The sequence below is a fragment of the Salvelinus sp. IW2-2015 genome, linkage group LG2, assembly GCF_002910315.2.
Source record: "Salvelinus sp. IW2-2015 linkage group LG2, ASM291031v2, whole genome shotgun sequence".
NCBI classification, from domain to species: Eukaryota; Metazoa; Chordata; class Actinopteri; order Salmoniformes; family Salmonidae; genus Salvelinus; species Salvelinus sp. IW2-2015.
The window spans coordinates 7,747,874-7,761,817 of NC_036839.1; the positions used below are offsets into that span (position 1 = coordinate 7,747,874).

Consider the following 13,944-nt stretch of genomic DNA (forward strand, 5'->3'; position numbering starts at 1 on the left):
TTTTCATTTAGCCTACCATTTCTTACCAYCTGAGAGGGCGCGATGTTTAGTGTGCACATGAACGTCCACAAGACTCATGTAGAAGTTATTTTTTATTTAATTCAATGTATGGTTTCCTTTGTTGATATTTCTCAGGTTAGGTCGGAGTTCCGTGTCCTATGTCTCTGTCATTCTGGTTGTGCATAATAGCAGCATTTGCGCCTCAGTGCACATAGAAATAGGCTAGATGGCCTGCGCACCACGGTTTGGAGTCAGTGTGTTGAATAAGAGAAAATGATTGTTCCAGGTATGAATGGTGATGGAATATCATTAATAATCATTAAGTTTGATTCAGACAAGTGTACCAATGTAACAATGGATGTGGAAATGGCCTTTTACATTGTAGAACCAGTTTATTGGTTCTACGCTACCGCTACTCTCTGTTCATATATATGCATAGTCACTTTAACCATATCTACATGTACATACTACCTCAATCAGCCTGACTAACCGGTGTCTGTATGTAGCCTGGCTACTTTTATAGCCTCGCTACTGTATATAGCCTGTATTTCTACTGTTGCTTTTATTTCTTTACTTACCTATTGTTCCCCCAATACCTTTTTTGCACTATTGGTTAGAGCCTGTAAGTAAGCATTTCACTGTTAGGTTTACACCTGTTGTATTCGGCGCACGTGACAAATAAACTTTGATTTGATTATTGGTTGTAAATGCCAATTGGGTAATTGTATGGTCCTGGGAGGGGCCAAGTGCTTATACAGTATGTACCATCTTGAGCTCCTGTTAGACAGATTACATTTGTTTTCTCAAGGGGAGGCTGTACAGTCTTGCCCTCTACCTGTGTCCATTCAGATAAATCTACTTGTATATTTTGTATGATATGGGGCTTTTACCATTAAATCGCCAAGACCTGTAAATAAATCTACACTCTGACCACATCAACCTGCTTTGCCTTCTGCTGATTTCATGCCCTTAAGACAGTTACAAGGTCTATTTTACAATTACATGATCAAAATCTCAGGGCTACCGAGTGGCACAGCGGTCTGTGCTAAAAGGTGTCATTACAGTCCCTGGTTCACATCCGGCCATGATTTGGAGTCCCATAGGGCGGCGCACAATTGGCCCAGCGTCGCCTGAGTTTCCAGGGGTAGGCCGTCATTGTAAATAAAAACTTGTTCTTAACTGACTTGCCTAGTTAAAAAAAGAAAAAGAATGTGTTGTAGACAAAATGAAGGCTGTCTGCTAGCCTCAATAAATAGACAAAGGTTAGCAGTCATTGCATGTATAGATACATTTTTTACTTGACTTGAAAAAACTTGTCACTAGACTCGACTTTGACCTGTTCTTAGAATGCACGACTTGAACTTGACTTCGAGACTTGACCCGTTCTACTTGGGACTCAACTTGAGACTCGGACCTTGTGACTTGTGACCACCTCTGGCCTACAGTCCAGCCAAAAGACGTGTAAATGGACATAGGCTTTTAAAAAAGCAAGTCATTTCAGGGTAGAGTTGAGAGAGATGAATTGTCTGAGGACTGAGCTTGAATAGGAGGATGGAGAGAATAGAACGTAAGGAAGTGTGGACGTGAAATATCAGAGCGCTTGGAGATTCATTGGTCCGTTGGGACGAGGAGTTACCCCAGATGCAGGAGCATGTTGTTACCATAGAGACGTCTTCTTTCACTTAGACCTCAGTGTGCCACATAACACAGAATCACTACCATGAGTGGGTTTCATCTAAGCATAGACATGCTGGTCATATTTTTCTTCTTACACCAATAAACAGTTCCAAAAGCACCCATTTCCTGGCAGCTGATGGTTTTCCCTTCTGACACCTGGAGAGAACATTTGAAGTTAGAACCGTACGATAGAACCTAGATATAGAACAGTGTGAGTGAATTGGGTGCATCACAGTCTAACAAAGCCATAATCCGTAAGAGGGTTATTTCAATAACCTATTTCAATTAATAATAACCCATAATAACCCATTGTTTATTGAAGAATGGGCTGTAAATGCTTTATGAGCTTAGTACAACTGTCTGACCCTATCTTAACCCCAAATGGAACTCCAATGTTTCAAATCAAGTGGTGGGGCTCTGGCTGCCCTTACAGGTATTATCTTATATTCAAAGTATGTATTTCTATCCTGTCATGTACTTTGTTGTGCTGCTGTTGCATTATTATTTTAGACATGAAACATATCAGAACCAAAAGCCTAACCAATAGGCCTATTCTTAAAATAAACATATAGGCTATTTTTATCCTCCTGCATATACACAGATAAGTAGCCTGAACATTTCCTATTATGTCAGGGAAAATGTATTGAGATTGTGGTAAACCTCGTTCACAATCTAGATCGAAGCCTCTATACTGTAGCTGACTTCATGAATTGACAACTTTGTTTACATTCTCCCAGGCACGTTTCGCTCCACTCCCCTCGGATCCCCGCATCCTCCTGCAATGTGCTACTATATTTATACAAGTTTGAGGTCTGGGGTTTCACGAGGGCACCCGATGAACACACCTGCCAGCCCACGGCAGGAAAGTGCTCGAGACTTGATGGAGTTTGTCCGATTTAGTCATCCGGATGTTAAACCAATAAACAAGCCTCGATGCAAAAATAAACTGGATAAGGCTTGATGTACACCCCATACTGACTAGACATGCTTGCAATGGACCTCTGAGTTTTCCATCTCTTTGACCACTTGTCTCATCCGAAAGGTATTCTAGGCATGTTGTTGAGGCCAGGGTCAGGGTACACTCTAAAAAATTAGGGGTTCAACAAGGGTTCTTCGAAGATCCTCAAAGTTCTTAGAAGAACCTTAGGGTTCTTGGCCAGATCTCCTCAATTTAAGGTTTGTCCCTTGTATGATCTAAATTCAATTCAATGGCTATAAATCAACAAAGATCTAAGAATATGTAGGCTAAAATAATATGTTGAAGGCTAGCTGTATTGGGTGCAGATGACTGAACTGCTAACTTTTGTGTCTGTGTCTGCAGGTATACAGATGAGGAGGCATACAAAGGTACAGTTGCAGTCGGAAGTTTACGTACACTTAGGTTGGAGTCATTAAAACTCGTTTTTCAACCACTCCACACATTTTTTGTTAACAAATTATAGTTTTGGCAAGTCGGTTAGGACATCTACTTTGTTCATGACACAAGTCATTTTTCCAACAATTGTTTATAGACAGATTATTTCACTTATAATTCACTGTATCACAATTCCAGTGGGTCAGAAGTTTACATACACTGAGTTGACTGTGCCTTTAAAAAGCTTGGAAAATTCCAGAAAATTATGTCAAGGCTTTAGAAGCTTCTGATAGGCTAATTGAAATAATTTGAGTCAATTGCAGGTGTCCCTGTGGATGTATTTCAAGGCTTACCTTCAAACTCAGTGCCTCTTTGCTTGACATCATGGGAAAATCAAAAGAAATCAGCCTAGACCTCAGAAAGAAAATTGTAGACCTCCACAAGTCTGGTTCATCCTTGGGAGCAATTTCCAAATGCCTGAAGGTACCACGTTCATCTGTACAAACAATAGTACGCAAGTATAAACACCATGGGACCACGCAGCTGTCATACCGCTCAGGAAGGAGACGCGTTTCTGTGTCCTAGAGATGAACGTACTTTGGTGCGAAAGTGCAAATCAATCCCAGAACAACAGCAAATGCCCTTGTGAAGATGCTGGAGGAAACAGGTACAAAAGTATCTATATCCACAGTAAAACAAGTCATATATTGACATAACCCGAAAGGCCGCTCAGCAAGGAAGAAGCGCTGCTCAAAAACCGCCATAAAAAAGACAGACTACGGTTTGCAACTGCATGTTGTACTTTTTGGAGAAATGTCCTCTGGTCTGATGAAACAAAAATAGAACTGTTTGGCCATAATGACCATCGTTATGTTTGGAGGAAAAAGGGGGATGCTTGCAAGCCGAAGAACACCATCCCAACCGTGAAGCACGGGGGTGGCAGCATCATGTTGTGCTTTGCTGCAGGAGGGACTGGTGCACTTCACAAAAGAGATGGCATCATTAGGCAGGAACATTATGTGGATATATTGAAGCAACATCTCAAGACATCAGTCAGGAAGTTAAAGCTTGGTCGCAAATGGGTCTTCCAAATGGACAATGACCCAAGCATACTTCCAAAGTTGTGNGCAACATCTCAAGACATCAGTCAGGAAGTTAAAGCTTGGTCGCAAATGGGTCTTCCAAATGGACAATGACCCAAGCATACTTCCAAAGTTGTGGCAAAATGGCTTAAGAACAACAAAGTCAATGTATTGGAGTGGCCATCACAAAGCCCTGACCTCAATCCTACAGAAAATGTGTGGGCAGAACTGAAAAAGCGTGTGCGAGCAAGGAGGCCTACAAACCTGACTCAGTTACACCAGCTCTGTCAGGGGGAATGGGACAAAATTCGCTCAACTTATTGTGGGAAGCTTGTGGAAGCCTACCTGAAATGTTTGACCCAAGTTAAACAATTTAAAGGCAATGCTAAAAAATACTAAATTGACCCACTGGGAATTTGATGAAAGAAATAAAAGCTGAAATAAATAATTCTCTGTACTATTATTCTAACATTTCACATTCTTAAAATAAAGTGGCGATCCTAACTGACCTAAGACAGGGAATTTATACTAGGAATAAATGTCAGGAATTGTGAAAAACWGAGTTTAAATGTATTTGACTAATTTGTATGTAAACTTCCGACTTCAACTCTATGTCTATTGGTATTGGTATGTTAAGCAGATCATATTTACCATCCTCCCTTACCTCTTCAATGAATATCCCATAGGCCTCTACATTATGGACAAGGTATRTGTATGATAACCATTATCAAAACTGTTATTTTCATTCACATTAACCACAAAAACCAAGGTATGAATACTGTCTTGTGCATGTTTTGTTAATCATCTGTATAATTAGTATCTTTTGGATTCACAGACGTCACCCTCCCTACACCTCTGATGAATATGACAGGAAACCTGTTTGATCACCATTCACTGCAAAAATCATTCTGGCTATGGATACAGAGAAAATCAACACGCCAGCGGATATTACTATTGGACTTGGGGCTCTGCTGGGAGTTTACCTCATATTTGGATTTTTAATTCTGCTTTGCCACTAAAATCATAATAAAGGCTGGCAACTAAAATATGTTGTTATTGTTATGCGTATTATTGTTATTATTAATAATAATAATAGGGGAGGGGGGAAGGGGTAGTTCAAAAAATTTACTCCAAAAGGTTCTTCAAAAGGTTATTTGAGGATCCATTAAAAGTGGTTCTTTGAAGAACTTATAAGGGTTAGGGTTCCCCCAAAGTTTCAATTTGAAGAACTCCTAAATTTGAAGAACTCCAGGAACCTACTTTTCAGAGTGTAAGCAGTAACTTAGATGTTTACGATGACTTTATTTTTCAGTTCATTACAGAAAACACTGATAACTTGATGGACATCTCTCTCTGTCCAATAATCACAATTTATTCCACTATTAAAGAGCAACTGCCCCTAAAAACAAACCTATCCCTTTGAAAACGCCCTATATGGCATCGATATGAGTAAAAATTAATTCTCGTGTCAAAATTGACTACAAAGTGTAAATAGGATAAGCCTAATCACATCTAAAACTGAGTTTGGAACTTGAGTGCTTCACAACGAGTAAATTAAAGTTGGTTTTGGATTACAATGTCGTCAACAATTCATGTGCTCTTTTGCCAAGCTCCGCGTGCAAATCGCCCGTCCACCCACTTCGCTTCACTGAATTGGGACACCGTTGTTTCATCATGTTCAACAGGATCATGGCCATTTGAGATTGACAAACTCTGTATGGATTGACCACAGCCAACTATGGTTTGCATGCCCTACCGAAGGACCCTAGTACCCTACCATGCAGAATAGATGGTTGGAGTTTGTTGGTCCCAAATGGTGGTGAGTACCACAGGAGGTTGGTGGCACCTTAATTGGTAAGGAGGGGCTTGTGGTAATGGCTGGAGTGGAATAGGTGGAATGGTATAAAATACATCAAACACGTTTTTTTTACCCTTATTTTACCAGGTAAATTGACTGAGAACACATTCTCATTTACCGCAATGACCTGGGGAATAGTTACAGGGGAGAGGTGGAGGGATGAATGTGCCAATTGTAACATGGTTTGATGCCATTCGCTCCGTTACAACCATTATTATGAGCCGTACTCCCATCAGCAGCCTCCACTGGTGAGTATACTGGTAACTAGACCATAGACTGCTGGTTATGTATATTTTGATAATCATTATCACTATCGTCGCTAGTATAGCTGATGCTAGTAGCTAGCAACTTACATACCTAACTAGCTAGCTAACTACCTAGCTGGCTAACGTTAGCCTACCTCAATTCAACTCGGATTTGGCTTGGGAAAAAAATAACATTTCAAAAGAAGCCAAATAATTAGTAGGAAAACCTTTTGTCATGATTGTGATATGGCCAGATTGACTTCAGATGCAGCATAACTTTAGCCAGTTAACTAAGATTGAGGAGACCACCATATTTTAGCTAGCTAACATTATCTTTGCTAGCTAGTTTTGACAAACGTAGCTAGTAACAGTAATGGAAACATCTTTCTAAAGTAAATTTGAGTTGTTTCCTACTAATTATTAGCGTACTATAGCAATGTCATCATATTTCCATGACACTATAAGTTAGTGTAAATTTAGACGAAACAGCCACATTAGCCTCCAAATGTGCATCCCATCTCTAGGGCTCAAATAAATATTGGATGCAGTTTTGGTGGCATTAGTTAACTCATGTCTGACAACAACAGTGTACTAACTAGCAGCAACAAACCCAACCCAACCCAGGACCATAGCAAAACATGTCACAGTTGGTTGCATAGTGTAACAGTGTCACCGGCCTGAATCTAATCCAATCTGGAGCCAGTTAGTCTACATCTGTAAAGATAGAATTAGCTTCCAAACAAGATTACGTTATTTCTTGATCTATTTTTATAATTGAGGGATGATGACAATCATTGACCCTGTTTTTCTGTTAGACAAAGTACACAGTTGGGTGCCAGACAGATCCCCTGGTCATGAACGGATGCCGGTAACTACCAGAAGGAGCAAAGGTGGATATCATAACATGTCCAGCAATGTAATTGCAATGGTTTAGTGACCTCCAAAAATAATTTTATTCACCATTCACTTGCTATTTTCAAAGCTTGTCGGGCAAGACCTCCTACTAAAAGTGTGTCATGCGACACAAGTACCCTTGTGACACCTCCTCCATTGTTGCCAGAGTCTCCCTCGACTCCTATGAAAAGAACACACCATCATGAGGCCTCTGATAGTGACCCTAGATACTGCCCTGGTGGCACTGATAACTTCATTAACAACAACAGGTAATTAGCGCTATGTGAAATGTGAAAAGTTGTATTAAAACAATACCCAGCCTAATCGCTGTGTTCACCATTCTATTTCACTTCAAATATCATAAAGTGAAATAGAATGGTGAAATAGAATATCAAATATCATAAAGTGAAATAGAATGGTGAAATAGAATATCAAATATCATAAAGTGAAATAGAAAGGTGAATGCAGCAATCAGGTTGGTTCCATCAGGCTAATCATAACCCCCATTGATAATGTAATCAGTGCTCTGTGTTTGTGTTTGTGTGTGCATGTGTGTGTGTCACCTGTGGAACCACCCCCCACCCAGATTCAAGACTGACCATATCACAGACCAGTATCTTTGAGGGTACGTTGCTATGGCCATCAATGGGGCTCTGGCAAAGACCTCACCTCCAGCCTCACCTCTTGCCTGCTCACCAACAGTCATCGATGGGGAGAACAGAATTAAGTAGGTTTAGTCTGACCTGTTCAAACTTCAACATAGTATATGTTTGTTTGTCAGATATCACCTATCCCGACTGCCATTGGTAATAGAATAGTGACTGTGTGTATATGTTCACGGATGCATCTAACAGAGCCAGCACTTGGAGACTTGCAAGAAGATATGATGGAGTCCCGACCGACAGGTTTGATTTTGACATCTCTGAATGGTGAGAGACCTGGCACTCAACACATCGACAATGTGGGACTGAAGGTGATTACTAATAATACAGTACAGCAGAAATGTCCAGTATTTGCAACATTTCTTGAGGAACAAGCCAAAAAACGAGGCCAAATCAGCAGGGGCAGTTCCCCTTTAAAAATGATCATCTCATTTCCCCTTACATTTAATGACTCAGATCATATACCTATTTTCTAGCCCAGCCTACTTCATCAAAGTAAAAGGCCAGAGAACTAGCCATTACCAAAAAAAACAGGCTTCTGGCAAAGAGTTGTGGCAAATCTTTGGCCGATTTGCAGCCAATTTGCGGCAAGCTTATATTTTCACATGCAACTTAATTTTGTGGCAAACTGTTGCGCACATTTGGGCCGACTTGTGATCTTCTGGCAAACTATTCTGGGAAACTTGTGGCGAACATTCTACTGTTTGCTGCAAATTTGCTGCAAACTCATTATGAATATGCAAATTAGATCAGCCTTTTGGTTATTTAGTGTATTAACAACATCAAAATGTCTTATCTACATCAACAAAATAACAAATAACTTTAAATGTACTTGCTTCTCACATAGAAAACTAAACATACTAAACAAAATGTATTCAATGTCTTAACATACAAAATAAATCCAACAACTTTCTTAACTATCTCACAATAAAAACATTATGCAGTGTTAATGAAGAAAAGAGCAAAAACTGAATATTTCCCAAATAAATTGTAAATTTAATATTTTTATGTAGCTACAACATTTACATGAGAGAAATATCCAGGAGTTCTCAAGGGGTAACTTCAGAATTTACATGAGCATTAAACCAATGGAAGAAGTATAGCCTTTTTGACTGAACATTACATTTTAGTCATTTAGCAGATGCTCTAATCCAGATCAATATACAGGAACCATTAAGGTTAAGCACATTGCTCACATGAACAAATTTTTCAATTACTCAGCTGAGGATTTGAACCAGCAACCTTTTGGTTACTGGAACAACGTTGTTAACCGCTAGCCTACTCGGCGGCCCTGTAGAAATCCTGTCGAAAGCTTGCTGAATGCGTGCACTGAAACAATCAGAAAACACAAAACAAAAACAACATTAAGATAGGCCTACTGAAAACATTTTCTATTGGCGTCTTAAAAATTTGACTCAGCAGCTAATGAGCTGGATATGAAAAATGGGGTTAGGCTGCATCCCACTGGGCACAGACGTCAGTTCAACATCTAGTTTTGATTTACATTTGCATGAGTTGTAAACTAAATGTTTATTCAATGTGAAATCCCCCTAAAAATTACCATGTCATTGGATATAGGTTCAAAGTTGGGTAAAAAAAAARAAGGTGAAATTCCCTTACGTTGATGACTTTTTGCAAATCCAATCAGTTTTCCACTTTGATTCAAAGTCATCACATAGATTTTTGGGGGTCAAAATGACATGGAAACAACGTTGATACAACCAGTTTTTGCCCAGTGGGATGTTGCTACGCTTCCCACTGAAACTGGCATTTTATCTATTTTTCAGCAGGGAAAAAATCTGCCTTGTATAAATGCTATATGAACAAACAATGTAGCTAGCATACTGGGACTTAGGCCTATCAAATCTACCTCCAAAATGTGTGTTTCTAGAGAGCCACAGAAATGATTTCCTCCAGTCAAGCCTCAATACAATTGATTAAAACTCTGATCTTCAATCTGGACATCATTATCAAGAGCCACTTTTCTACTAGTTGTCACTTCTTTCTGACTCGGGTGTATACGTCTTGGGTGGAAGAAAAGCAACAAACATTTTGTTATGCCTATATGGAAATTCATATTATTTTCCTAAACAAATTATTGATAACTTTCATCTCAATGCATGCAAGATGTATTGACCTGGTGCATGCATATTTCTCAGTCCTCAGTTTGATTGAAGGCCTCAATCTGTCTTTTTGCCTGATAACTGATTGCTACTAGAAAGAAAGAGTGAAGGAACAACACATGACCGAGATGAGCTAGTTACTAACGTAGTTTAAAGCAATGAAAGGTCTTATTGTTACAAAGCATGAATTTAGTATTGACTACAGTTATGAGAATAATACAGGCATTTGCTTAATTTAGCCAGCTTGAAGACAATACACCAATTTATCACCAAAAAAAAGTGTTTGAGTGAGTGCACCGCAAACTTATCTTTCCAGGGTGTCAACGCATCCTCTTTCTAATGCAGCCTCTTCCAACATCATGGGTAGGGGAAGTTTTGCTTTGATGTCAAGTCAGATTGTTGCTACCTGTTGTGCTTACTGACATACTACTGAAGGTGACGCTAGCATATTGACATGCTAGCGGTAATAAAAGACACAAATGTCACCACCTCAAAATATAAGGGTTTAAAATGTCCAGTAAATCATTAGTTAGCTAGCTAGCTATCACAATAATAGTGCAAAAATATCTAACGTTATTTAACAAGCTACTACTGTAGCCAGTCAGTGGCATTGATAGGTTGACACTGATATAGCAACAACGTGTTTCTGTCTATCCCATAAAACATGACATTGCTAACCGGGCATCAATTAGCTATGACAATTTAAAGTTTATTAGGAAATTAAATCAATAAGTTAGACACTCACCGGACAACTTTGGTAGGTAGATTGCTTGGTTTCCATTTCCATCAGATTTTTCTTCTCTCTGGTCGTCAAAAGTTACTGGTCTTGGAAATGATGTGCCCACCAGAAACAACCTCTGGTAAACTGGTTGCCCCTAGTGGCAGTATATATTGTTGCCACTGGTTTGCACAGATTCAAATATAATCTTGAGAGAATTGTTTTCCAGAAACAAACTGGTGAACTGTTTGCCACTAGTCGCAATTAATATTGTTGTTGCCAAAGGTTTGCTGCAAATTCACCACTAGTGGCAAACATTTTTAACTTCTGGCAACATTTTGTGGCAAATTCATTCGTTTGCAGACAATTTGCCACAAACTTGCAGGAAGTTTGCAGCAACAAATACATTTTTGCAAGGAAGGTAATGTGTATATCAAAAATATATATTTATGTTTTGTAATAGGCCTACTGTGTATAAAAGTAGCCTACCATGTATGTAAAATGGACTGAGTGTAAAAAAACATTAGGAACACCTGCTCTTTCCATGCCATAGACTGAGAAGGTGAATCCAGGTGAAAGCTATGATCCTTTATTGATGTCCCTTGTTAAATCCACTTCAACCAGTGTAGATGGAGGGGAGGAGACAGGCCAAAGAATGATTTTTAAGCCTTGAGACCATTGAGACATGGAGTGTGTATGTGTGCCATTCAGAGGGTAAAGATTTAAGTGCCTTTGAATGGGGTATAGTAGTAGGTGCCAGGTGCACCGGTATGAGTGTGTCAAGAACTGCAACACTGCTGGGTTTTTCACACTCATCAGTTTCCCGTGTGTATCAAGAATGGTCCACCATCCAACGGACATCCAGCCAACTTGACACAACTGTGGGAAGCATTGGAGTCAACATGGGCCAGCATCCCTGTGGAATGCTTTTGACACCTTGTAGAGTCTATGCTCTGATGAATTGAAGCTGTTCTGACGGCAAAAGAGGGTGCAACTCAATCTTAGGAAGGTGTTCGTGTTCCTGAGATTTTGTACACTCAGTGAATGTAAAATATTTATGGGTCTTTCTATAAACTAGTGTACCAGTGAGGAGTTCCTACACTGGACAACTTGTTACAGCTGTTGATAAATCAWTGATAATAATATGCCAATTGTTTTCATGTCATTACTTTAACATATAAGTAGGGGGTCATAGCTATATTCAATAAAACTCACGAGTTGATTTAAAACCTTTTTATCATGCTTGGTGTCTTGAACAATTTGTCCAAAATCGTGTGACATAAAACATGACTTCTCTGTCCTTGCAATTATGGCAGTGTAAATTGTCATTATATCATATATTAAGCATTAATCAGTTAAATTAGACATCTAATTTTGACCCTGTTAGAATCRTGGATCTAGCTATTAGACAGTTCTTTCTATAGAGCACTCAGAAATGCAGTGCAGGTAGCCTAGTGGTTAGAGTGTTGGGGATCGAATCCCCGAGCTGACAAGGTAAAAATCTGTCGTTCTGCCGCTGATTAAAGCAATTAACCCACTGTTCCCCGGGTAGGCCGTCATTGTAAATACGAATTTGTTCTTAACTGACTTGCCTAGTTTAAATAAAGGTTCAAATAAAAAACTGTAACATTTCGTGTCTCCTTATGTTAGGGGGTCAAAACAGTTTCCATGGGCACACACATTCAAAATAAGGTATGCATTGCACAATCGAATGCTTCTAACCGAAAGTCAATTTACCTTGCTACTTAAAACCTAAAACGATGCGTCATTAATTAATGTGGTTCTGCAATAATTATACATAATACTTGGTGGATGGTATGTGGTGTCCAGCTGATTAGTTATGCCCTGATATTTTCACACATCATCATCTGATCCAGGAAGTAATATTCCGAATGACAGTCAAGTGACAAACAGCTGTTGTGATAGCACATGCGATGCATCAACAGCCCAAGTGTTGGGGGGAAAAAAACTGTTTGGGAGGAATGTCCATATATGTCTCATTCGTTATGCCGGTGAAGACAGTTGTGCCTGGATCCACATTGAATATAATATCCTTAGTGATGTAGTTATGTTGATCATATGTTGTTGTCTGCTTGATTTACAACAGGGTCTTGCTTGATTTAACAGAGGAAGCATCAAGGTAATGAGTTATGGTTTTCATTTGTTTTGGTGCCTCAGATTGGACACCAAGTCTTCTGTGTGCAATTGTGTAGGATTATTAAAATTAAAATGGTGTAGGATTATTGTGCAACACCCAACCTTATTAATTATTCTGGATATATTGACAACACATTACATAGCATTGTGGGCTTATTCACAATATGATCTGGTAATGAAACAACATTACATATATTTTGTTTTCCATGTTAGACCTGCAATTTTAAACAATATAATGGGCTTGAAGTARCCTACTTGAACTTGGATTTGGAGCTGGCATAGGCCTACCTTGAAAATGTCCTTAACCCTGATCTGTTTCACCTGTCTTTGTGCTTGTGTCGCCCATCTTCCCTATTATCCCCTGTGTATTTATGCCTGTGTTCTCTGTTTGTCCGTTGCCAGTTCGTTTTGTTCGTGAAACCTACCAGCGTTTGTACCCCTGCTCCTGTCTGTTTCTTGCTCCTGTTTCCTAGTCTTTCCCGGTTTTGACCCTTCTGCCAGCCCTGACCCTGCCTGCCATTCTATACCTTGCCCCACCTCACTGGATTATTGACCCCTGCCTGCCCTGACCCTGAGACTGCCTGCCGTTCTTTACCCTTTGCACCTTCTCTGGATTACTGACCACTGCCTGCCTTTGACCTGTCGTTTGGCTGCCCCTGTATTATACATACACTTTTGTTTCTTCGACATGTCTACATCTGGCTCATACCTGAATCTTAATCTGGTGCTAGAAAAGTTATTATAATAAGTGTAGCCAATTTATAAATCCTCCTGCTTCATTTTAATTATCTGTGATTTCATTTTTGATCAGTTTTTGTTTCCTGCTGCTTCAATTAAAGGGTGTTGCAGCTACTCTGTTATAGTAAAACCTTGTACGGATCTTGAGGATGGCAACATCTAATGTTGGCTTTCCATTCAAATCCTTCCAATAAACAAGGAACCTAGTTTTTGGTCACTTTCTCATTATAAAAACGGAGATGGTGAGATTAATGCTACCGCTATTCAACGCTTTATTAAGTGTGCCTGCGTTGGCCACATAGGCTACAAAAGAATCGCCATGCATGCATCCAATCTATTTAGTCAGGCGATGTCCACATTATTCTCATACATTTTAGAATGTAATAATAATTTGAAAAAGTGCCTGAATGTCATTGAATTTGACTTGCCAATGTCT

General features: G+C 39.5%; 1 long non-coding RNA gene across 1 annotated transcript; it reads left to right on the plus strand.

Annotated features, from left to right (window-relative positions):
• The first annotated feature begins 6,071 nt into the window (after nt 1–6,071).
• LOC111972099 (uncharacterized) lies at nt 6,072–13,642 on the plus strand. The gene is made up of 7 exons (XR_002878379.2): nt 6,072–6,219; nt 7,032–7,106; nt 7,199–7,379; nt 7,697–7,837; nt 7,965–8,083; nt 12,721–12,753; nt 13,173–13,642. It is a non-coding gene; the product is annotated as an uncharacterized lncRNA (long non-coding RNA).
• The last annotated feature ends 302 nt before the right edge of the window (nt 13,643–13,944 follow it).